General features: G+C 41.7%; 1 protein-coding gene across 3 annotated transcripts in view; it reads left to right on the top strand.

Annotated features, from left to right (window-relative positions):
- Positions 1–8,648: 8,648 nt before the first annotated feature.
- The window catches only part of LOC129728746 (serine/threonine-protein kinase 32A), a 302,204-nt gene continuing 286,508 nt past the window's right edge, over positions 8,649–24,344 (top strand). Inside the window, exon 1 of one of the 3 annotated variants that reach the window (XM_055687205.1) lies at positions 8,649–9,397. The gene's annotated coding sequence lies outside the window, so the exon portion shown is untranslated. Of the gene's footprint in view, positions 9,469–9,647; positions 9,774–24,344 lie in introns of those variants that run through there. The other 2 variants (XM_055687202.1, XM_055687211.1) reach the window with 2 other exon arrangements.

Here is a 24,344-nt window from a genome sequence, read left to right as displayed (position 1 = left end):
GCATGATGTTACAAAAAAGGCCACTCTATTGTATGTCCACGTTCGCCTGGTACTTTTTCACTGTCTGGCTGGTTGCACCGATCTCCCGGCCAAGCGCACCCAGCGATGTACTCACTTTTCTCTCGGTCTTCCTCTTCAGCATCCTTTGGAGCTTCCTGTCGCTCAGGGTCGTCGGCCGTCCGGAACCGGGCTTTCTCTTAATGCTCTGATTGTTGTCCAATAGTGCAAAGATGTTGTAGATGCCGGAACAAGCCTATCCCGTGTTCAAAAACTGGCGCATGATGTCCATTTTCGACGCGATGGGATATTGTTCTTTGAACGCGGACACTTCTGAATGGAGTAGCTTCACTGTTGACTCGACCGGGATACGAGTAACCTCAGCGGAGATCGAGTAATCAAACTACGGAGATCGGGTGGAAACTGCGGTCATATGCTGACTGGGAAGGGGGATCATACGCGGTTGTATCCCCATGTTAAGGGCGGCGTACAACAGCGTCTGACCCAGAGCGGACAGCTGAGTTACGAAACGCGGTGCCTCGCCAGCTATAACTAAGACGACAGCCCCGTTACGAGACTAGGTATCGCAGACCTAGTGAGGCAGCATACCGAAGGTAAAATACTACGAACAATCCAGATATAAATACGGAACGGAATGATCGGCATGGACCTTGGCGAACGAAAAAGGACTTGAAAACGTGATACTTGGAATGTAAGGTATCCTGGATAGAGAGCTACAGAAGGTGAATGTGGAGGTTGCTGCCGTACAGAGGAGAGGTGACTGGAAACGGGATAACGCGAATTCCGGGTAGTAGATCCTATTGTGGGCACTTCATTTAAGTACCACATCTACTACAGTGGCGGCGTGAAAGCTGTAAGGAGAGTCGGTTTCGCGCTCATAGAGAAACAGATGAAACGTGTCATTAGATGGAGGCCGATCAGTGACCGTATGCATATGCGTGTTGAGAATTAAGGACAAATTTTTCATCTACAGCCTGATAAAGGTGTAGACAACCCCGTTGAAGAGAAGGAGCAGTTCAATGAGCTCCTGGAAAAGACATATAATGAGTGCCCAGGACACGATATCAACATCGTCATCGGGGATGTAAATGCGCAGGTTGGGCAGGAGAACTTTTTCCGCCCCGTGATTGGTAGAGAAAACCTCCACTCTACTACGAACGACAACGGTCTGAGGCTTGTCAATTTCACTGCAGCCAAAGGAATGTCTATCTTTAGCACTTGTTATGCACGCCGGAAGATACGTAAGTGGAGGCACCCAAATGGAGAGGCCTGCTCTCAGATCGACCATGTTATGATTGATGGTCGACACTTTTCAGACGTTACAGGCGTGAGGTCGTTTAGAGCACCAAACGTTGACTCGGATCATTACCTCGTGGTATCAAAGATTCGCGCCCGGTTGTCCAACGTGTCAAAATCCAGGATGACAAGGATACAGTTGAATATCCAGCGGCTATCAACTGGAGAAGTGGTTGCAGAGTACCTGCGGAAGGTTGATGAGCGGATCGAGAATCAAGTAGTAGGTAGCCTGAATGAACAGTGGAGGTATATCCACAGTACAATCAGCACCACAGCGGAAGAAGTGTCGGGTACATCTGCGACAGCAACGTCCAATGAGTGGTTTGACGCTGAGTGCCAGCGAGTGACGGATGAAGAGAACCGCGCCAGAGTTCACATGTTAGCCACAGCTATGACTCGTCAGAGCGTAGAAAGATACTGGGTAGCTAGAGCTGCTGAAAAAAGGCTCCATCGCCGGAAGAAACAACAGCATTGGGAGCATATTCTTGCGGAAGTGGAAGGTTGCTTCTCTAGTTCTCTAGGCACGATGCGAGAAGCTTCTACAAGAAGATTAATGGAATCAGGAACCGAAACGTGGCAGCCCCTGTTTAGTGTGCTGTTGAATAGTGAAGAAAACAGCGTAGCCGAAAGGAGCAGGATGGTGATTGAGGACGATGTCAAAGCTGTGGATCCACCATCCATGGATGAGGTGAAGAAAGCAGTGGAAAAGCAGAAGCACTGCAAGGCAGCTGGTAAGGACGGCATTCCAGCCGAACTCTTCAAAGTCGGGAGCGAACAGCTGTATCGTGCTTTATACCGGATTATGCTGAGAGTGTGGTCCGATGAAGAATAACCCTTGGACTGGGTTAATGGTCTCATATGTCCGATCTACAAGAAAGGCCACCGCCTGGACTGTAGTAATTATCGTGACATAACCCTTTTAAACACCGTTTACGAAATTCTTTTCTGTATTCTGTTCCATTGACTGAGGCTGTTGCAGGAGACCTTTGTTGGCGAATACCAATGTGGTTTTCGAGGACGACGCTTCACTACGGACCAAATGTTCACCCTGCGACAGATCCTCGATAAATTTCGAGAATTCAACTTGCAGACTCACCATCTGTTCATAGACTTAAGGGCACCGTACGATACAGTAAGGAGAAATGAGTTATGGCGAATTATGCTCGAACATGGTTTCCCAACAAAACTGATTGGGCTGATACGTGCCACCCCTGAAGGCTCTACATCATGCGTCAGGATAGCCGGTGAGATATAAGGTTTTGCGGACGATATCGATAGCGGATAGCAGCTGCAAACACGGCCTTCTACGGATTACGTAACCAGCTGAGGTCCCGCAGTCTGCAAACCCGTACTAAATTTTTACTCTACAAAACACTAATCTTTCCAATGGCCCTCTACGGCCATGAAGCATGGACGTTGAAAGAGGCCGCTCGGCGAGCGCTAGGTGTTTTTGAGCGTAGGATTTTGCGTTCAATCCTTAGCGGCAAACTAGAAAATGGTTTTTGATGCAGACGCATGAGCCATAAAGTGTACCAGGTGTACAAATCGACGGATAAAATTAAGCGGTTAAAACATTGCAGGTTACAGTGGGCTGGGCATGTAGTTGGAATGCCGGAAAAACGACTAGCGAAAACTATATTCAGCAGAAATACCGATAGAGGCCGTCGACTTCGAGCACGGCCGTGCACTCGTTGGATATGGGCTGTCGACGAGGATGACCACGAAATATGGGTGATTGGAAGATAGCAGCTCAAGACCGAGTGACATGGCGACATATTCTGGATTCGGCATTGGATCGATAATCGGTCTGTCGCCGTAAAAGTAAACAAAGTAAGCTTAACGAAATCAAGGACCGGATGGTGCCAATCCCTGCCGGGAGTGAGTAGAGGTTGTGTGCAATCCATCGGCTCATCTTGAAAGTTTTGGCCGAAAACAACTTCCAATGGGCTAGATGGAGGGACTCATTTACCCAGTCAGTCAGTAATTATCGAGGAATAATACTCCCCTAGCTGAATACAAGATTCTCTCCCGCATCCTGTTTAACAGACATAGGTCGTTGCAGGAAGCCTCTGTCGGAGAGTACCAGTGCGGTTTCCGGGAAAAGCGATCTATAACGGACCAAATGTTCTCCTTGCGTCAAATCCTTGACAAGTTCAGAAAAGTAAACTCTGCAAACTTGAACATGGTTTCCCAATGAAACTGATTAAACTGATTCGTGTCACCTTTGATGGTTTTCAGCATGCGTTAGAATAGCGGGCGTAATTTCGGAACCGTTCGTGACGTTAGACGGTCTGAAGTAGGGTGATGGGCTCTCGAACCTGTTGTTCAAAATTACTTTGGAGAGTGCAGTACGGAGAGTTTGCGTGCAGAAAAGCAGTGTTATTATCTCAATGTCTCATATACTCCTTTGCTTGGCAGTTGATATTGATATCGTCGGTATTAACCCCAGAGCAGCATTCGTGCCTTTCAAGAGGGAAGCAGCGATAATTGGACTCATCATCACCTCTACCAAAACGAAGTACATGGTGGCTGGTGGAGAGCGTGGAAGTTCATCGAGACTTTGTGCTGAGATTGTGATAGATAGGGGTATCTATGTGACAACGACCTTATCCGCGAAGCGAAGCGACGAATAGCAGCTGCAAACAGGACCTTCTACGGTTAACGTAGCCAGCAGAGATCTCGCAGCATGCATGTTCGTACGAAATTTGCGCTTTACAGGACACTAATTCTCCCGGTGGTGCTCTACGGCCATGAGTGTTGGTCGATGAAGGAGGCCGACCGGCAAGCACTTTAAGTCTTCGAGCGTAAGATCCTGCGTTTAATACTTGGCGGAAACAAACGAATATCATAGCATAGACAGAGGTTGGACTTCTGAAGAATTTGTATGGAGTGTGTTTTTTTTTTAATAAATAGTAGCAAAGAGCAGTGCTATTATTTATGATATATTATTATAAATCAATTAAGAATAAATTTTCGGAAAAGTGAGATTGAAAGAGCTTTTCGCGACATACAACATGATTATAGCGATAGCCTAAAAGCTGAGCAGGAATTTTGATTTTGAGACTCCATTGTCATTATTAAGTATATTGTATCAAGAATAATAATATATTATTAATAGTAATTCTCGCTTACGTTTGTCTTTCTTTTGTGAAAAAATCGGTGTTTATCTAGCCTTGTGAATTCAGCACGTTATTTCAATCTGTTTGTTAATCGAATTATTTAAGTAGCCAAAACATAATTTCATTACTCATGTACTCACTGTTTCAAGTAAAGTTTAAATAAAAGTTATGGAAAGTAGTAACTATTTTATATACTCTACCGTCTATCCACTTCAAACAAAGTTTCCTGACAAATCTTGAGTGATCAGTCGTGTATGTATGATAGCGTATGTTTGATCGTGCTGCCAGAACAACACTCGTTAAACTGACCTAACAGAAAGATTTAGTTCTTCTGTTCGAATTCTCATGTTTGTATGTCTTCAAATTTTACTGTATAATTTTAGCAAAAAATCCGTAAATAAAAAGCGGGGGCCTAGTGTGGTTGGTAACGTCTCCGCCAACCACGCTCGACGCCTGGGTTCGAATCCCACCGCCGACATAGGTGTCGATGGTTGTGAGGTGGCGTGATCCACTCACAACCAACCCAACTGGTCTAGATTCAATCCTAGCCGACACCGGGAGATTTTCTGAGGCGAAATATCTCTGGGATCACGCCTTCCATCGCATGAGGCAGTAAAGCCGTTGGCGCCGGTCCGTTTATAAACGGGTCGTGAGTTAGGGTCCTGGGTGTGGAGTCGCCTCCCTGGGCGTCGGTGATTGGCCACAACAGTGGCGGAACTAGACCGACGGAAAATAAGCGAGAATAAAAAAAAAAACAAATCCGTAAAGTTCTTTAAGGCAGACAATGTGTGCAGCAGGGAAAGCGAAAAATAAGCGAACTGGAAATATGATACAGATCCCGTCGCTTTCCCTATTGCACACATTGTCTGCCGTAATGAACTTGAATGTTAACGGGTAAAAGCCGTTTTTTTTTAAATAGAAATTAGTTCGAGAAATCCGGTAAAAACCAGGGAAAAATTGCACTCCATTTACAATGTACTGTTTTGCGTGAGTTATTTATGAACTAGAACAGTGACTTCACCTACAATTTCTATGGTGTCGACGAAATCTTAGCTAGAGGGATTTGGAGACGATCCATTCTTTTGTCTATTTTGCAGATTATCCGTCCCACTTTTCGCTATCTACCAGTGACAATATGTGCTGATTCTGCCACAAAGCGTTGCATCCCAATATCAGAATCCATACTGAAACTGCTTCGATCAATCTCTATAAAAAGTTTGTTACCCCCCGTTTATGGAGTGAAAACAACTGGAAAAGTGGAAGCTTAGTCTTGTAAAGCTACCACGAATAAACCAAAAAAAAAACAAATAACTTCAGGTAATAATAAATCTGTCAGAACGAAACCACAATGCCACACAGGATTTTCGGATTCCGATTGTTTGTTGGATGCAAAAAGAGAGGGGTAACGAATTTGACGGCAGGATTCTACTCTGATCCTAGCGCCCCTCAATACCAAAGGAGAATATATAAAGTTTGATTGATTTTTAATAGCACTTTTGGATTGTTTTCCCCGGTGTCACGTCAACTGCACCAGGACAAAATTTGTCCCACTCGAACATGTATTGCGGATGAAATGCGGTGTGGTTACAGTGACGTGACACGTACAAGGCTATATTATTCCGCTTACAATTGAATTGGTTCGGCCATGGATGCTGTTGTTGTTTTCAGTTGGAATGGAATTGATTTAGGGACGGGTTTGTTTTCACCGCCAGAGGCAAACTTTTCTCAAGGGTCAGGGTGGGAACGCAAAATCGATAGCAATATTGGCTTAGTATTGACCCCATGTGCCTGCGAAATTTGATGATACAAATCCTTTTTCGTTGCCTTTTTTTCAACTTTAATACGGTTCTCTGCAGCGACCCTGTCGCAGGTTTTCTGTGAAGTTCCTCCATCGTCGGAGATGGCAGATCGATATGCCTCCCGGCTCTCGAATCGAACGGCAAAGCAACACGGAATTATTGGATTTAGTAGCAGCCAGCAGCGGAGGCAGTATTTTCTTTTTTCGGCTTTCAGCCATCATTCCTACCAAACATCATGTCCGTACGGAAGCCGGAGTTCTTTTTTTTTTCGGTCCGCTCTGGTGTACATACCAATATCAATCGAAAGCTTACTACGGATCCTGTAAGGCTGTGACGTGAGCCGGTGAAGAATTTGGTGCGTTTCCTTCCGCACTGGGAAATGCTAAATTTTGCTCGGGAAGGAATGCTTTGTGTGCTGGTGTGTTTTTCTTCCATTCAACCAGAGCTGTTAGGCACTTTTATGCTGTATACATCAGGTGAAAAGACCAGCAGTCCCTGTTAGGTGACTTAAGCTCGGTCGTTTGCACTCAAATCACTTCTCGTTCGAGTGTTTATTTTCACCGCAGAGCCAGGCATTCAAAGCCAGATGAGCCGAAACAACCATCGAAGCATCGGAAATCACATTTACCGCGCCATTCTCGCTTCAAGCATGACCATTTTTTGTCTTCCAAAAGAATTTCATCTTGTTAGGGAAGAAGATATAAACACGAATGGCTGGTAAACGGCTCTAATATTCTAGCAATCTTTGGAAGGAAGTTTCGCTGCCTTCTGTTTTTTTATTTCGCTTTTCTTCGAAAGTCAGTAGTATTATTGGTACGATTCCGAAAATGATATGAATTAAATTAGATTTACGATCTTGCGTTACTAAAGCTTATCTTTTACGGAAATTACAAAGATCTTCAGTGTATTTTAAAAATAAAGATTCGAGCTCAAACTTTAACCCGTAAAGACCCGGGACGGAACTTGTTTTTTGTAAATGCTCGTGCTCAGCACTGAAAAGGCCGATTTGGGAAAACTTGGAATTTTATTCAAGGGGAGTTGCTCTAAGTTTTGGTAAAGGTGCCACCCCTTTGGACACCTCCCCGTTTTTGTGAGACGCAAATATGTCTGTGTTTTTTTTTCAAATTTTTTAAACAGATTGAGCAAACACTGGGAATTTTCATATGTATCAATTGCTCCATGTATCAAATCATGTCAGGTGGATGGAATATGTTATGTAAGAGTGAATTTTGGAATTTACAAATTATTTCAGTACAAATTCACAAAACTACGTATTTTTATAAAAATTCAAACAACAAGACCGTTCTTCAAATTTTAGGCTCTGCATTTTTGCGGAAAGATCTCCTAAATCCATATGCGATGAAAATTTATTTTAACATGCAAACATTTTGTGAAAAACCAGTTTAAATTCACCAAAGTACGTATTTTCATGGTAACCTGATTTCCGCAGTCTCCCACGTTAGGTTTCAACTTAGCTCTTCAATTTTCAAGCTCTATATTTTTAGAGTGACGTCTCCTGAATCCAAAGATGGTGAAAGATTTTTTCTAACATGCACAGATTTGGAGAAAATCAAGTTTTCATAAGAAGTCGTACTTTAGTGAATTCAAACTCGTTTTTATCTAATTCTGTGCATGCTAGAATAAATCCTTCAGCATCTTTGAATTCAGAAGACATTACTCTAGAAATATAGAACTTGAAAATTGAAGAGCCAAGTTGAAACCTACTGTGGGAGACTGAGAAAATCATTTGAAAAACCCGCGTTTTCTGAGCAAAACGTGATTTTTAAAAAACGTTCATCGTTTCCCTCGATTTTGAAATGAAGAGTAAAAAAACTGTTCGAAAGGTCTTAGATGACGTTTCGCCCATGTACGGTATATAAAAGAACTGTCGTTTAAGGCATTTCGAGCAAATTTTTTTCCTTCATTTAAAAATCAAAGGAAAATGATAAACATTTTTTAAAAATCACGTTTTGCTCAGAAAATTGCACCAGCTGATATATAAAAATCAGACAACCGTTTGAAACTTTAGGACCCCATTCGAAGTTATGTTTGAACGTCAAACCTTGGCCACAGCACCGTCTAAAATCTACGCTCGTTGTAACATTGTACTACGTTCCAGGAAGTCGTCCTCTCTCGCGCCGCTCTCAAAATCCTCTCACTGTGTGCACCCAGACCGGCTCCGGTCTGCATGCAACCTGTAGCTTCAGATTGGGTGGCTCTGTTTTGAAAACAACAACACATGACGGCCGATCCGTGCCGTCGACTCAGCTGATTTTTCCGAGCGCACACGTTTTCCCAGCCTCGCTCACAGTCGGTCGCTGCGTCTGTATTGGAGTTGGTTCGGGAAAACCGAACCGCTGCTTCGGGGTGTGGAAAGCTTCACGGAGTCTGTTGCCACTGTCTGCATCAGTACAGCTAGTGAAGGTGCCAAGTGGAGATGGACCCCGACGATTGATGCGCTTGAAACCGGGCACCATGCGGCTCCTCCATCATCGTCAACACCATCACCATCGATAGCGTGCCAAAACCGGTTGGCGGCATTCGTTTGTTGAACGTGACCGCGAGTGGACCAGTGTGCTCTCTTGTGCCCCGGGAAAACGCGGGTTAAACGGCTTATTCGGCTCGCTTCGACAATCTTGCCTGGCCTGTAGGTATTTTTGTTTTGTGTTTTCTGGAGTGCGAACGAGGATTTCACGGTGTTTGGTACGCGGGTACGCGTACATGCCGTTTTTTTCTGTTCCCGCGGTTGAGTGGAGAAATATTGAAGAAAAGGTAAACATCATCGCGGTTATTTTGTTCGGTTGGATGGCGTTTCGCGGAAACCAGAGTTTGTATTGCTCCAGTTGGGGTGCTAATGATTCAAATTCACAGAAGCTACACAGAATTAATAAGTTGAATATTTTTCTGGCTGGTGGAAAGAAGTGAAAGTAAGAATTCAAATTTCACTGTAGTGGAAATGCGGGCTGCGATTGAAGTGTGATTCGGCAGGTGCGAGGAGTGAGATTTTTTCGCTACTATCCATCGTTCGTGGAGTGTAAAGATACAAGCAAGAGTGCTACCTGGTTTGTACTCCCAGCAGGGAAATAGTGTAAATAAAACACGGAAGATAGTCGACGGAGAAAAGTGCACCGAAGGGGAGTTTTTCCGCTGCTGTTTGGATTGAATGTAGGTACTGAAATTTGAACACAAAAAAACGTTGGAAGTGAACATTCAGAAGAAGAGAGCTGGCTCGTACGGTAAGCTTACAATTCGTTGATAGGTGTTAAACTTCTAGGAAATCGCGTTATGATTGGAAATTTAATCGCACTTTGAAGTTTATCGGTATTTCTACCGTGTACTTCTGCGGTGCACGTTTTGAAGCAGATCACTTGCACACATTTAATGATAATATTTATTCGAAGAAGTATTATCAGACAGATTTGATGTTATATTCATTAATGTCGATTCAATAAAAGAGCTCTACCACTACGAAGAGAACAGTGCTTATAGAATTCAAATGAAACTCTGTTTATCAGCTATTGGTTCTTATTTACTGGCAAAGGTATGTCTTCTTCAAAACAGTTTTCATCGCTAAGTTTATCTGGAAATGAAGGAAATAAATGTTCGAAAAATGAGATGAAAGTTTTCCAAGAGTAGATACTTATATTTTTCAGATAAAAAGAGTATATATCTCCTTCGTGATTCCAAAAGCATCTGATATAGAGTTTCCAACAGCATTCTGCTTGCTTGGGGTACATAATTTATTCGTTTTTTCGTCAACCGTGCCGTAGAAACCAGGTTCTATTTTATTTGTTACAGTTTTAAAGTGGCATTGGTATGATTAATATGATCAATAGCTTTGCTAAAGTGTACAAGAGGTTTCTGCTATTTATCCATCGAAAAATTTATAAATTAAAAGTTTCGAAATTCACGACCCTTAAGAAACGTTTTGCTGGCCGATAAATTTGCGGTTTTTAATAAGAAAGCTAGAAAACAAAAAGCAAATAGTTGACTTGGAAAGAGGGGCAAACTTAAGATTTGTAATTACGATTTCCAGCATTTCGTCCAGAATAAAAAATGGAGATTTAGGCAGAATTTATAAGTAAGGATAATCATGCGTACTTCAAATGTAACATTTTCATTGATATTTTTCGGTGAACAAAAATGACACCTTTGCGTGACGCTTCGGCTTGCTGTTCTCTTTCAGTCATCTCAAGACGCAATTTAAGCGCCGAAACTCTTTCCACCTTTTTACGTTGCTCGATCAAGTATCAGTGATACTTGATCGAGCAACGTGAAAAGGTGGACAAATAGTGCATATTTATTAAATTTAACTGGCTAATAGAAGGAGCAAATATTATCTTAGATACTCTTAGAGATGAAGTTCGAAGCTTTTCGAGATTTATCTGCCGCTTTACCGCCGAAGAAAATATAGATGTCCATATCTTATATATTTAAAAAGGCTTATTCTGTAACAGTTTTATTGAATTGTATCTCGAATTTTAAATTAATCTGCTTTTTCGAAGGGCATATCTACGAGCTATTATATATTGTATAACTTCTCTGGGTAGGTATTGGACTCAATTAAAACAGTTTATTTGTCACGCACGACACATTTCAAGTTTAAGCAAGTCTTTTAATTAGTGCCTGAACATTTCTAAATTTTGAAGTCAAACTAAGTCTTTCGGCAGGTTTCTGAGAAAGAGTTTGAAATAAAAAAAATTCATTGGAACATGTAAAAATTTTTGTCAAATTTCGAATACTGATAACCCAATTAGTTTTCTACGAATTTCCTTCGTTTTTGCAACGATCGATTGGAAAATTAGCTACGTGTCCATCAAATGCGAAAATTTGTAATTTTTTGACGTAAACTATTGTACTGTTGGAAAATGTACAGTTTTGTTTTGAATGCAGATAACCATCCATTTCGGGTATTTGTGGAAAAAGAATAATTTCCAGGGGTCGAAAATCAACTCCAAACGTCATTTTGAAATCCAAGACGAAAACTTTTGATTTCTGGGAATCAGTCAACAATTGTTAATTACCACTTGACCCTCTAGTGCCCAAGTTAATTATCAGACGAACTTTGAAAAACCACTATGAAACTTTATAAATATATTTTTAGTATTGATTGAAGCTGGCCGTCTAAAGACGGCACTGGACACTAAAGGATTGAGTTTTTCAGGAACCGGGACGATATTCAGAGGCTGGACATCGAGCCAGATGCCATTTCGAATCTTTTCAGAGCTACCGCATTATTTTCAGAAAGTTTTTTCTATTAGTATTGGATAAAGGTTATTGACATAATTATTTTCATACAAAATAGTCTAGCTTATCTTACCGTAGAAGACAATTGCGGGGCTATCGCTACTATCCTTCTGACACTAACGCTCCTCCTGAGCCGGGATTGCAACTTACAACGAATAACTCAAGTAAGTATCAAACCTCGAGACCTGTTGGCAGGCACTTTGGGGCAGCATACTCATGGTTCCATTTTTTGATTGGGGGAGGAGAGTTGCTGTGACGTGACGATCTTCTCCTGGGGGGATGTGTGACAAAATGTGACAAGGAGGGGAGGGGGAGTAATAATCAATCAAAATTTGCGTGACGTACTTAATGGACGTCGCCTTATAGATAAATGCCATTGCCGAATTCTTACTGCTATATGTGTATGAAAGTGTGGCCAATTTGAGTCCTATAGGAAACAGGCTGGAGCGACGAGCATCGAAATTGCAACGCTGCATTTTGCGTGCTGTATGAATCGGCACCCGCGTTGTAGTATACTCAGCCAGACATCGCGTAGTGCGTCAGAAACGAGTATACTATAACGTAGGCAGAGAGCGAGTTCAGTGACGAAACTTACCTGCGTGGTTCATTTGTTAGTTTAGAATTTGTTTGTTTACGGTTTGCGGTGTCGTACAAAAGAGTTAGTAACGTTTGCATTAAAAAAATGGACAACAATTGCCGATTTTTTATGGGTTTACCTACACAGGAAATGGCGAAACTACCCATGCAGCATCAGTCATAGTAACCCATGGGTCAGCAGAAAAAATTTGATGAATCTATCAGTCGATCTCTAACTATGATGGCGAAAACAGTAAGCTACTCCATTCAAAAATGAACTCATTCAAAGAACGGTATCCCGTTGCACAGTGCTCTACGCCGAAAACGGCCATGTGCGGAACTATGTGGACGCTAGATACGCCTTTTTACATCTTGGCACTATTGAGCAACAATCAGAGCAGCGAAAGAAAGCCCGGTTCCAGACGGCCCACGACTCTGAGCGACAAGAAGCACCAAAGGATGCTTAAGAGGAAGACCCAGGAAAAAGCGGTTACATCTAGTGTGCGCTTGGCCGGGAGGTCGGTACAACCGGCCAAACAGTGAAACAGTGCCTGGTGAACATGAACATACGTGTCAGGAAGTGGCAGTTCCGTTCACTGGCCCCGGAGCTGTAAGCAATGACGCAGCGGCAGCGGCTAAATAAAATGGTCAAGTCGATTTTCCCGGCGAATCACGACTTGTATGAAACAATAGTCCTGTTACGGCCGCCATTTACTAGATTCGTAGTATAATATGCGTTGTGACCGACGGGACATACTTCCCTTTCAAAACAAAGAGACTTTCTGATTACACAATTTGCGAAGGAAAAGTCTATGTTCCTTCAAGCCCGGGGCAAATATTTTCGAGGTCTTTTTGCTAAAAATATTCCAAGGCGAAAAATAGTAGTAGCGTTTGCTTTTTTACATTACAGTAAGTAAATTTTGAAACCACGTTGCCGTCTGCATTTTGCTTTGGAAAAGTTAAAAATCACGTTTTCAAAATCTATACGAGGTAACCGAGGCCATTTACCCCTTTTGCCCCCCTCCCCATTCTGGGCCTGCTTGCGGTTGTAGTTTTGCACACAACCATCCTTTATTTGGCAACAAAAGCATAAACAACATTGAAATTGTCTCAATAAATGTGGCGGAATGAAGCGTTATTTAATTGTCTTTATAACGAAGTAGTTTTGTGTTTATACTAAGCAGTTTTTTTGTAACCATGTACGCTAATCAAGCACGAACTGCCGTGCAAGGTTGTTAATCTTCTTGTTTTTTTTTTTTATTTTAAATATATTTATCTTATTTTCCATTATCCCATTTGGTAAGCCAGTCGTCGTTGGTTCAAGTCTCGGCTCGGGAGAGACTGGATCGTAGCGCTAGCCCCGCAATTGTCCTGTACACTTTTACAGTTGGCTGCGAAGTCTGTGTATAATAAACAGAAGGTCGAGTTCCGAATCGGAACGTAGCACCTAGGCTTTGCTTTTTTATCTTATTTCTCATCTTCGAACTCTTATTAAAATTAATGCATATAATTATTTCTTTGCGTCGTTTTTCACTTTGAGAAAAAAAAATTAAAAACAATACCTCCGGCTGATGCGGAAACCCTCTTAAATGAGATTTTTGGAATTTGATTCAATTTAATTTTATTGCATCACACCAAAATTCTTCTCTTTCATTGCAATGAAAGTTCTCGACCTTGCGTATGCAGTGCGCGGTCGCCAACTCGACCTCTACGATCGACTCACCGAAGACCTCCGCAAAGCCGATAATAGAGTGAACTTTAGCTTCAACACTCCGTCGTACATGACATTCCATAACACCGGCCCAGGGTTGAGCCTTGCGGTACTCCTGCGGTTAGTGGGACGCACTTCTGACCCTCCTCCGTATTGTTAACTGGTACTCGATTCCGGAGATAATTTTCCAAAATCTTGTACAACGACACCGGTACATGGATGCTCCTAAGCGCGACAGTTATGCAGTCCAAGCAGGCAGGGAATACATTCCTCACGTCAAGCGTGGCGATTGCGCATTAGCGCCACTTCTTTTACGCTGAGTGCTGAAGTGGAGCATCCAGTTGTCGATCACGAATTGGATGTCCAGCAGGTTGGCTGACCAGCCATGGTCTGTGCTTGAGATACTGGACCGTCGGACGTGGGACTCGACAGCCGGAAGCCAGGGACTTTTGTTCTGTACGGATTCCCTCACTGCGCGACCAGAATCGTTGATCTATTGTGAGATATGCCCGGGTGTCTACTGTATCCCGCGTTTCTATTATTAGCAATACCACTATTAAGAAGTGGCATGGTTATTATTATAATTTCATCCGTGCTTGTGTGTAATGTGATTTTACCCTTCCTTTTACACGCTATCTGCTTTTCTATAGCAAGCTTCGTTCCTCCTGTCAAATATCGCACAATTATAATTTCCTGGAGAAGTTTCGTTGTGCGTCCTTCTGGTCAGTTTTATTGATAAGAGGGACTTTTTTTTGCAAAAAGAAAATCACGCAAAGGTATTATAGAATTCAAAGTTAAAAAAAGGGTAAGTGGTGGGGGAGCCTGAGAATAACAATTCAGCGGTTTGCGCACGTCGTATTCTCCGGTTTGCACGGCGGCACGCACTGCGGGTGTTTATTATCACGTCAGTCTACCACCATACTGGTGACTTTCCTTTCGCAGACTGGTGTGTCCAAGATATGGTGGACTCATATGCCCGCGATAGTGTGGCAACTAATTGGTCAGAACTCAGGTGGAGCCTACTGCCTCCCTCCGGCTCTTTCCTCGAGCTTTCTTTTTATGCCTTCTGAATTACCTCGACATTGAAATGCGATATCTTCCACCCGGTTGAAGTGTTGGTCCTACCCGTTGCTTGCCGCCTCTCATTGTGGTGTACACTATAGCAAAACGAGTGATGATTGGTATTGGTGTAGCCATCCAGTTCGTGATCAGTCCTGGGTTGGAGAACGTAACGTCGATGATCGAAACCATTTCTACTGAATGAAATTTTGGTTCTAACGTTGCCTGATCTAAGTTGAGCTTTGCCAAAGCTTCCAGAGCGATCTGACCCCTCTGATTCGTACAGCGACTTTCCCACTATTTAGCTTAACCCATTCCCGGCGGGGAGAAATCCGATTTTACCTCGACAAATGACCTTCAAACTCGTATTACTCAGCAACTACATGCACAATTGATACAAACTGTAGAGTATAATAGTTTCGTTGTTCAAAACTGCAAGTATAATCGTTACGGACGACTATCTGAACGAACCTGTCGAAAGACCAACGTGGCGGAGTTTAACAACTGCAGTACAGTATTCCTTTCACCTTGGTAGCCGCGTATCCTTTGTTTGAAGCTGACACAATCTCCTGAACCGGGAACCTGCTCTTCATATGGCCGCCATACTGGGCTTATCTGCGACTCAGTAAGCGTTTCCGAAAGGAATGCGGTAGAGATACGATTCGATGGCGATGTTCGACAATGACTCAGTGGCTGTTGGGCCGCGAAGCAGTGGCTCAGGTTCAGTTGCGTCATCCTTTCTGGTTTTACCGGCTGGGCACCTCGGGTCTGCGCCTCCCATAGATTGCTTACCTACTTTCCTCCATTCTACTCGGTCCTGGGCTACTCGATACTCGCAGATCCGTTTCAACCTGGTCAAGCCATCTAGCACGTTGGGGTCTTCAAGTAGTATCTGCAGCTCGTGGTTCATACCAATGATGCCACATATACAGATTTATCTGCATTTATACAGATTTTCAACATGTTTTTCATACATGTTTTTCTGCATATACAGATTACAGATTTTATGGAAATAATACAGATTTATACAGATTTTTTAGGTTTTCCTGAGGTCGTTAATTTAACTTACTGATATAGTTGAAAAAACAAACATAAACTCAAATGTTGTTAAATGTGTCGAAGGTGTCATTATATTTCAATGCTACGCGTAAACAAGCTATATTGCATTTTTTTTTCAAGAAGGCTGTGTCCAGTACATACGTATGCAGATTTTTATACAGGTTTTTTTTTTCAATTTCTATCAAGGTGACATGATTTTTTGGGCTTCAAAGTACTGTTGAAAATGTGGCATCACTGGTTCATACGCCTACGCCACTCTACGCTTTCGGTTTGTACTCCACCAAATATTGACCGCAACACTTTCCGTTCAAATACGGCCAGTGCGCGTATGTCCTCTGTGAACAGCGTCACGGTTTTGAGTCCATAGAGAACTACTGGTCTAATAAGGGTTTTGTAAATCGTCAGTTTCGTGCGGCGGCGTATGCTCCTGGATAGAAGCGTCCTGCGAAGGGCAAAGTAGGCTCGATTTCCAGCTTGAATACGTTGTTGGACCTCCTTACTTGTGTTATTGTCGGCGGTTACCAGAGATACCAAATATACGAACTCCTCTACCACTTTGAGTTCGTCGCCGCCCTTGATCACCGTCTGTGGGAGGCGAGTGTTATATTCTTTCGAGCCTCTTCCTCTCATATACTTGGTTTTCGACGCATTTATTTCTAGTATCGCGAACTGAGACACTACTGTCGTATGTAGGCACTCCGAGGATAACTTCCTTTCTGCCTCCTTCCGTTGCTCCGTTATTGAGGTGCTCATCGAAGAGCTGCTGCCTCCTATCAACCACCTCGCGCTCGCTTGTGATCAGGTTTCCCTCCACGTCCCTACACATATCTGGACTCGGTGTGTAGCCTCTATGGTATTGGTTCACTTTTTCAAAAAACTTGCGTGTATCGTTAGCCCAAAACAGTTGCCCCAGCTCTTCGCGATCTCTGTCCTTCTGCTGGCGCTTCTTTCTCCGCGTGGTCACTTCATTTCGTGGCACGGCTGGTCGCGTTCTCTCTTGTGGCCATACTTAGATAATTTTTCCAAGCTCTTTTCTTCCTCACCATCGCTTGCTGACAATAATCTTATAATGTGTGCAGATTTTTACAGACTTTTGACAACGCGAGCGAAATTTTTTCGAATCACGGATAGATTTTTTTTCAGTTTCGAGCACATTTTTTTTCCGAGCAATTACAGACATTTTTCGAAAACATCTGGCATCTCTGGTGAGGCCCTATCACCAGTCTATAATCGCTTCCCTACCTACCTGGGCGTTCATATCCCCGATGACGATCTTGATGTCCCGTGACGAGCTGCCGTCGTATGTTGCCTCCAACTGCGCGTAGAACGATTCCTTCTCGTCGTCAGGTCTACCTTCGTGCGGGAAGTGCACGTTGGTGATACTTTAGTTGAAGAAACAACCTATAATCCTCAACAGACATCCTCTCGTTGATCACCTTCCAATTGATCACGCGATCGTGCATTCTGGCAATAACACAAAAACCCGTTCCCAGCTCGTTGGTTACTCCACTGCTCACCTTTGCGACAGATCTTCTGCAGAGCCACGATGCCGATCTTGCGAGGTTCTAGCTGCTCGAGCAGTACCCTGTCTCCGCCCACAAAATTTAGCGACTTGCAGTTCCAGGTTCCGAGTTTCCACTCGTAGTCCGTTTTTCGTTGCCTAGGTCCATGCCAACTGTTCCGAGCTATATTTTCTTGAATGTTCGTAGTGTAATTGTTTAGGTAGGTTGCCTTACTAGGACTACGCTATCGAGTCTCGTGATGGGGCTGCCATCTTGGGTGTAGCATTTGAGACAGCACGTTTCTTTATTCAGCCGCCCGCTCCAGGTCAGACACTGTTATGAGCCGCCCCTAACCTGGGAAACAGACGCTCAGAAAGCAGGAGTTCAGCCCACCTTCCCCTCCCCTGTCAGCATACGACCAAGGTCTCACCACGGGTTGGTTACCATGATCTTCGCTTGGTTACTCGTATCCCGGCTGGTACCACGGGTCTATTTTATGCCAACTAGTACGGGTTGTACTGCAGGTACACTCTGCCCAGCCGTTTACCTGATTGGATAGATTGCTTGGAGTCCCGTTTCCCGGAACATAACAGGCACTAGGGAGGTTCCCCGCAGTCTTTTGCTTTGTGACCTGCACCACCACAATGCCAGCACAATTTACTTCTGTCAGCCCCCTTACAGGACCAGGTCCTATGCCCTTCCTCAAAGCACTTGAAGCAAACGTTCGGTTGTTGTAGTTTGACAAAGCGACTTACTGACTAACTAACTTTCAGTTTGGCTGTTTTCAGAACCAGGTTCGCTTCTGTCGATGTTAGTCGGAAAGCGGCCACCTGGGTCCCCGCTGGACTCTTTCGGGGGCGGATTGACTCAGTGGTCTCCTCGACCTCGCACTTCTCCTAGAGGGTTTGTGTAACGTTGCACCCCTCGGTGATTTCATCCAGGTTTTTAAGCTGGAGATTCATTTCTGAGGTGAGTGCCCGAACTCGCACCTCTTTTTCTAGTACCTGCCTTCACGTCTCGTGAGTAGCGGTTTTATTTTCTCGCGTCCCTGCAGATTTCAAGAGTTATCCCAACAGCGCAAGATCGACGGATGCTCCGCACATCCGCTCTTAAATACATGAGCTGAGTTTTGCTCGATCACTCGCTTGGCAAAGTGGACTCTGTAACCTCCCCAACACTTGAAGTTCATAACTCAACTAAACTCTGCGAATTTTATAGGCCGAAAAAAATATTAAAGCAAGTTCCAGGTTAAATGGAAAACATTTATAAAACTCAACATAGCCTAACATAATTTGCACGGAACAAACGACTAAGGTGCAGTTTATACCTGGGTTTTAGAGGCAGGCCATTTTTTAATGATACAGGCAAGCTTCGATATAAGGTACATTTCGAATTTTGATTTGTACTTTACATCGAATTGTACCTTATATCGAATCATGAAACATTTTCAATAATAGGGATTCAAACACTTTATTTTGTTGTCTTTTGTCTACGTATAGTTTATTTTGGAAATAGTATCCAACTATAAGTGTGAACCGACTTGTTTTAAATACAATTCAAATGCCGCGTCAAAAAAAGGTAGTCTAGAGCATTAAAATTTGAAAAAAACTCAAGCCATTATGTTATTATTACTAGTTTTTTTTACCAATTATTTACAAACATACACATTGTTGTATCGAAAATACTCCTTTTTTTTCTTCTTGTTGTTATTTTAATTTTTGGTTCAATGAATAAGAACCATGAATATCTGCTTACGGCTTGAGATCTTTTTCAATTATTTCTCCGTTCCTTAGGATTTTAAAGCTTGCATTTTCCTCGTTGAATTTTAAAATGACCGTTTGAACTAATTTTTCATTACACATAAAAGTGGCCCAGAAATGCACATTGCATAGTGGTTTAAAATGTGAAAAACGTTGACGATCCTTTTGAGTGTAAAAATGCCATTTAAATGCTATAGTGTATTTGACAAATTTTGTTTATATCTCAAGGGAAAACTTTTGATGCAAATAGATTCTTGATTAATCTGCCTGAAAGTGAGATGATAATTTTATTTATTTTCTTACTTACCAAATCAAAGTGAAATCTTTAGCAAAGTTCTAGGTAATTTTATGTAGAAAAACTTTGCTGAAGATACTTTGGTTCTATCTCATGAAAATAGACCACATACAGGTAGTTTCATAAACGCACATTCTCAAAATGTCTAAAAAAACAAATACCAATAAACTATTTGGGATGTGTTTTAAGAGGCCTACTATGTCCTAGGCATTTTTTCATATTTGAAAAATACATTATTCTGCCGAACATACTTTAAGCATATTTTCAACTTTTTCCTAGGTTCTATGACGTTTTTGATAAAAATGCTCTTTTTTAAATCAAAACTTGTTTCAGCTGAGAGAGTGTTCTAGTGCGGTTTATGAAAGAAATACTGGGTTTGGAACATTTTTTCGAGCATTGTATTTTCAATTTCACACAGATTGTTCAGGGGTCAAACTTCAAGTTAATTTTTTTTATCTGCTCCCCCGTTCCCATCCACACTATATCATGTTTTTTTCGGCAAAATTAATTTTTAGTACGTTTTTCCAAACTTCCGCTGAGTGTAACGTAATTTATGGACACTCCCTAAATAATCAATAGTAAGCAGAAATGTTGACAAGATAACCAGTATGTTGTTTATAGAAGTTTCCATAACAATTTCGGAGTTATTTGTAACATAATATAAATATGTACCTTATATCGAGGTAAAAAGTACCTTATATCGAGTGACGCTATATCGAAGGTACCTTATAACGAGAGTACCTTAAATCGAAGTTTGCCTGTATCACTTTTTCACAATTATAGGTTAAATAATGTGCTCATCATATCAAGTTTGGAAATTCTTTCACTACTTTGATATTTGATTTTTTTGTATTTTTCCTCCAAAGTTTCATCTTTGGAGTATCCACTGAAAAAAGAGTTCTACTCAAAGAAAAACAATTCGATTTGAGTTGAAAAAAAAAACAGAAAAGAACACAAACCACTTCAAAAATTGAACAACCTTTCTATTGTTTATGTTTCGACTTTTTGCTTGTTTTGAAGTAAAATTGGTGATTCGCGGTTGTCTCTAGAAAGTACACACTCAGCCAGGCAAAACTAAGAACGAGTGGTGGATCACCCAGCCGGGGACAGGAATTGCAAAACGGATGCGTGAAATAGGCGAGATGCGAGATTTAGGAGACCCTTCAGCTCCTGAATCCTGTCCTAGAATCCTGTTAAACAGTTCGTCGCTGTCTGTAGGGTTGAATAGTAAAGATGTTCGGAAGCGCAAGATATACAAAATAAAATGGCTTAAATTTGCTAAAAGCATGCCTACTCCCGCTGGAAAACGGATCTCTGGACGAACGCATCGAAATTTGGGCTGTGGTGCAGATCGAATGCGGAAGCAGGAGCGTCACAAGAACGGTACAGTGGAGCGTGGCGAAGGAAATGAGATGTTCTAGAAGTATTTTTATGTTTTTCGTGGAGTGAAGTGGGAAGTCTGATGTAAATCAACGGGATATTTACGGCAGATTACTACATAAACACTACACAAGAAAATCCGGACGTCTCGCTGATCTAGACGGGTTTTGAAGAGTAGTTCGTATTTCAGCAGGTTAACGATCTAAAGCATATTGCCATGAAGATCAAGTGTTGGAATGACCTCTCCAAAGCCCGGACCTTAATTCTATCGAGATTTGCCGGCGATGCTTGATGCAACAGGTGTCATCAATAAAACATTTTTTTCGCATCCTGGAGCGCACTTGAGAAGAGTAGGATCCATGGCACCTGAGATAATACTGAAGCGCTAATAGGAGGCCAGAGTCAACTGAAGACACATTAAATTTTTTTTTTGTTGGGTATTTTATCACTGCGACCATTTTTTTGATCTTTTAGTGACATATGCTCCTTTTTAATTCTGCTATGTCAGGGTAACGTACCCCTATTGAAAGTGGCCGTCACTATATGACCAATAGCATTAGTCCAGTCTGGTATTACACTTCGCATGAAGCAAATAACCGTACAGGGAGTTGATCTCCAGATTTCAGAGGGTTCTAATAGCCCCCTATTGACGAACTTATATCTTCAACTAATATTTGCCGGACACCGGCATAACAGGTGTTCCCAGTCTTCTTTTTCCAGGCCACATAAGCGTCATGAATCATCCTGAAGTTTTTCCATAGCCTTCAAGTGATAACGGCTTGGACAATTGCTTGTTATTAGACCAGTATATGTGCTTAGATCTTTCTTTGAAAGCTCCAGTATTTTGCGAGTCATAGAACCGTTCGGTGTGATAAACCTCTTTGTCTGACTATCAAATGGAAGTGTTTGTCAAGTTGGACTCCAAAGAGTAAAGCTTCCAATGCCTTTGGTTGGTGTACTTCTCATTGCACCCGTGATTGAGAGAGTAGCTAGCCTTTGAAGTTTTTCTAACTTATCTTGAGCAACTCTTTCTTTTGTTTTCGGCCACCAGACCAGTAATTTTAGGTTATTCTGGGTCTCACAATAGCCGACTAAATCATTAAATCTCGCGTAATTTTCCAAAAGGACTTATCTAACATTGAGAGACTCTCTTTGTTTACTTTCTCTTTGATCAATAACTATGTTATATTTTCCATTTTTCATATCACTCAATGCATAGTAAGCAAGACAGTATTACAATCTCTCGATTAACGGGAAGAAAGCTTGGAAAATATTTATGATGACGACGTAATTAACGAAACAAAGTGAGAGAGGAGAGAATCTCTCATTGTTACTTAGGTCCTTTTGAAAAATTACGCGAGAAATATTAGAAATTATGTTTTGTTTCGTGCTGGCAGTCGAAAGGTTTAAACGGCTGTAGTGAAGCTGAAACATTTTTCTTCGTTTCTCTCAAAAATATTGCTTTCACGTTGCGGCCGTCGGATGGGTGGGCGCCTTACGGTGATGATCGGGCGGCGGCTGTCGTACAAATTGTATGGCTGAACCAAACGTCACTCGAGGAAGAGAGTCGAAGCTGGAACGCACCTTTGCTGAGAGATGGGTGCCTGCGATCGGGGAAGCACGTTGTATCCCGTGATGTTGGTAGAAATAAACTCCGCACTACAGGGAGATCCAAAATGTTCACCTGAACGTGGTGATTGGCTACTATCGGAACACGGACCGTATGTTGATGGACGGTCTTTCGCGACACGTGACACTAGGTTCTTTTTGCCTTTCTCCTAGAAAGGTATAGCAATCACTGGAAAAACCAAAGGTATAAAAGTGCTCCAAAGGGTCGAATCTCGTATATCAATCGTCTTAGTTTGACGAGCTGAGCATTTTCTGTATGTGTGTGTGTGTGTGTGTGTGTGTGTGTGTATGTGTGTGTATGTAACGCTCTCCCAATCTCACTCGTTTTTCTCAGAGATGGCTGGACCGATCTTCATGAAATTAATTGCAAATGAGAGGTCTAGTTGCCCCATAAGACCCAATTGAATTTCATTGCAATCGGATTTTTAGTTTAGAGGTAATGTTCAAAAATGTGAAAATCACGAAACATTAATTTCTCAGAAACTACTCAACCGATTTCAACAAAATTGGTTTCAAATGAACGAACTACTTAAAAAACCCTTAACTTTTGAGTTTCATGAATATTGAATGTGTGGTTCAGAAGTTATTCAAACAAACGTGTTATGGAGAGTGTTTAATCTCACTCATGTTTCTCAGAGATGGCTGAACCGATTTTCACAAAATCAGTATCATTTGGAAGGTCTAATTACCCCATAAGACCTTATTGATTTTTTTTGTAATCGGACTATTACTTTGCCTGTTATGTTTAAAAATGTGAAATCCAGCTTTGAAAAGAAACATATCCCGAAGACTACTTAAACTCACTCACTTTTCTCAGAGATGGCTGGACCGATTTCAATAAAATTATATGCAAATGAAAGTTCTAGTTGCCCCAAAAGACCCTATTTAATTTCATTGTAATTGGATTTTTATTTTAGAGGTTATGTTTAAAAATGTAAAAATCACGAGACATCAATATCTCAGAAACCACACAACCGATTTCAATAAAATTGGTATCAAATGAACGGGCTATCTTAAAAACCCTTAACTTTTTAATTTTATATAGATTGAACGTGTGGTTCAAAAGTTATGAAAAGTAACGTCTTCTGGATACTGTTTAGTTTCACTCATGTTTCTCAGAGATGGCTGGACCTATTTCTACAAAATCAGTGTCATATGAAAGGTCTAGTTACCCCATAAGACCTTATTGATTTCTTTTGCAATCGGAATATTACTTTGCCTGTTATGTTTAAAAATGTGAAATCTAGCTATGAAAAGAAACATATTTCGAAGAATACATAAACTCACTCACTTTTCTCAGAGATGGCTGAACCGATTTTCACGAAATTAGTGTCAAATGAAAGGTCTAGCTGACTCATAACACCCTATTGAATTTTACTGTAATCAAACTGTAACTTCGTCTGTAATGTACCGAATTGTGAAAATCACGAAACTTCATTATCTCAGAAAGTACACAACCGATTTGATATTATCAGATGAACGGGCTAGTTAAGGGTTAACTGATGAATTATGATTTAACACGTGGTTTCAAAGTTTGGCTGCCCTATACGTTCCCATTTCATTTGATTATAATCGAACTATGCAACCGTTATGTATTAAATTGTAAATAAAACAACGAAATTCTATTATCTTAAAGATTACACGACTTATTTGACAATAACTAGTGTCATACAAACGAGTCATCTCTCAAACTTACAAATAACAAACTTCATAACAATTTGATATGTGGTTCAAAAGTTATGGAAAGAAAAGAAATTCAAAGGCTATTTAAAACTATACCTGCTTTGATCAATATATGTGGCCACAATATAATTTGAATGTGGTATCGTACCATTTGAATGTTCCCGGTATTGCACGTGATTGAATTGTTCGAAATTAAGAGTCATTTCTTTTG

The sequence above is a fragment of the Wyeomyia smithii genome, chromosome 1, assembly GCF_029784165.1.
Source record: "Wyeomyia smithii strain HCP4-BCI-WySm-NY-G18 chromosome 1, ASM2978416v1, whole genome shotgun sequence".
NCBI classification, from domain to species: Eukaryota; Metazoa; Arthropoda; class Insecta; order Diptera; family Culicidae; genus Wyeomyia; species Wyeomyia smithii.
The sequence above is the reverse complement of the archived record's forward strand: the minus strand, read 5'-3'. Positions and strand labels throughout refer to the sequence as shown.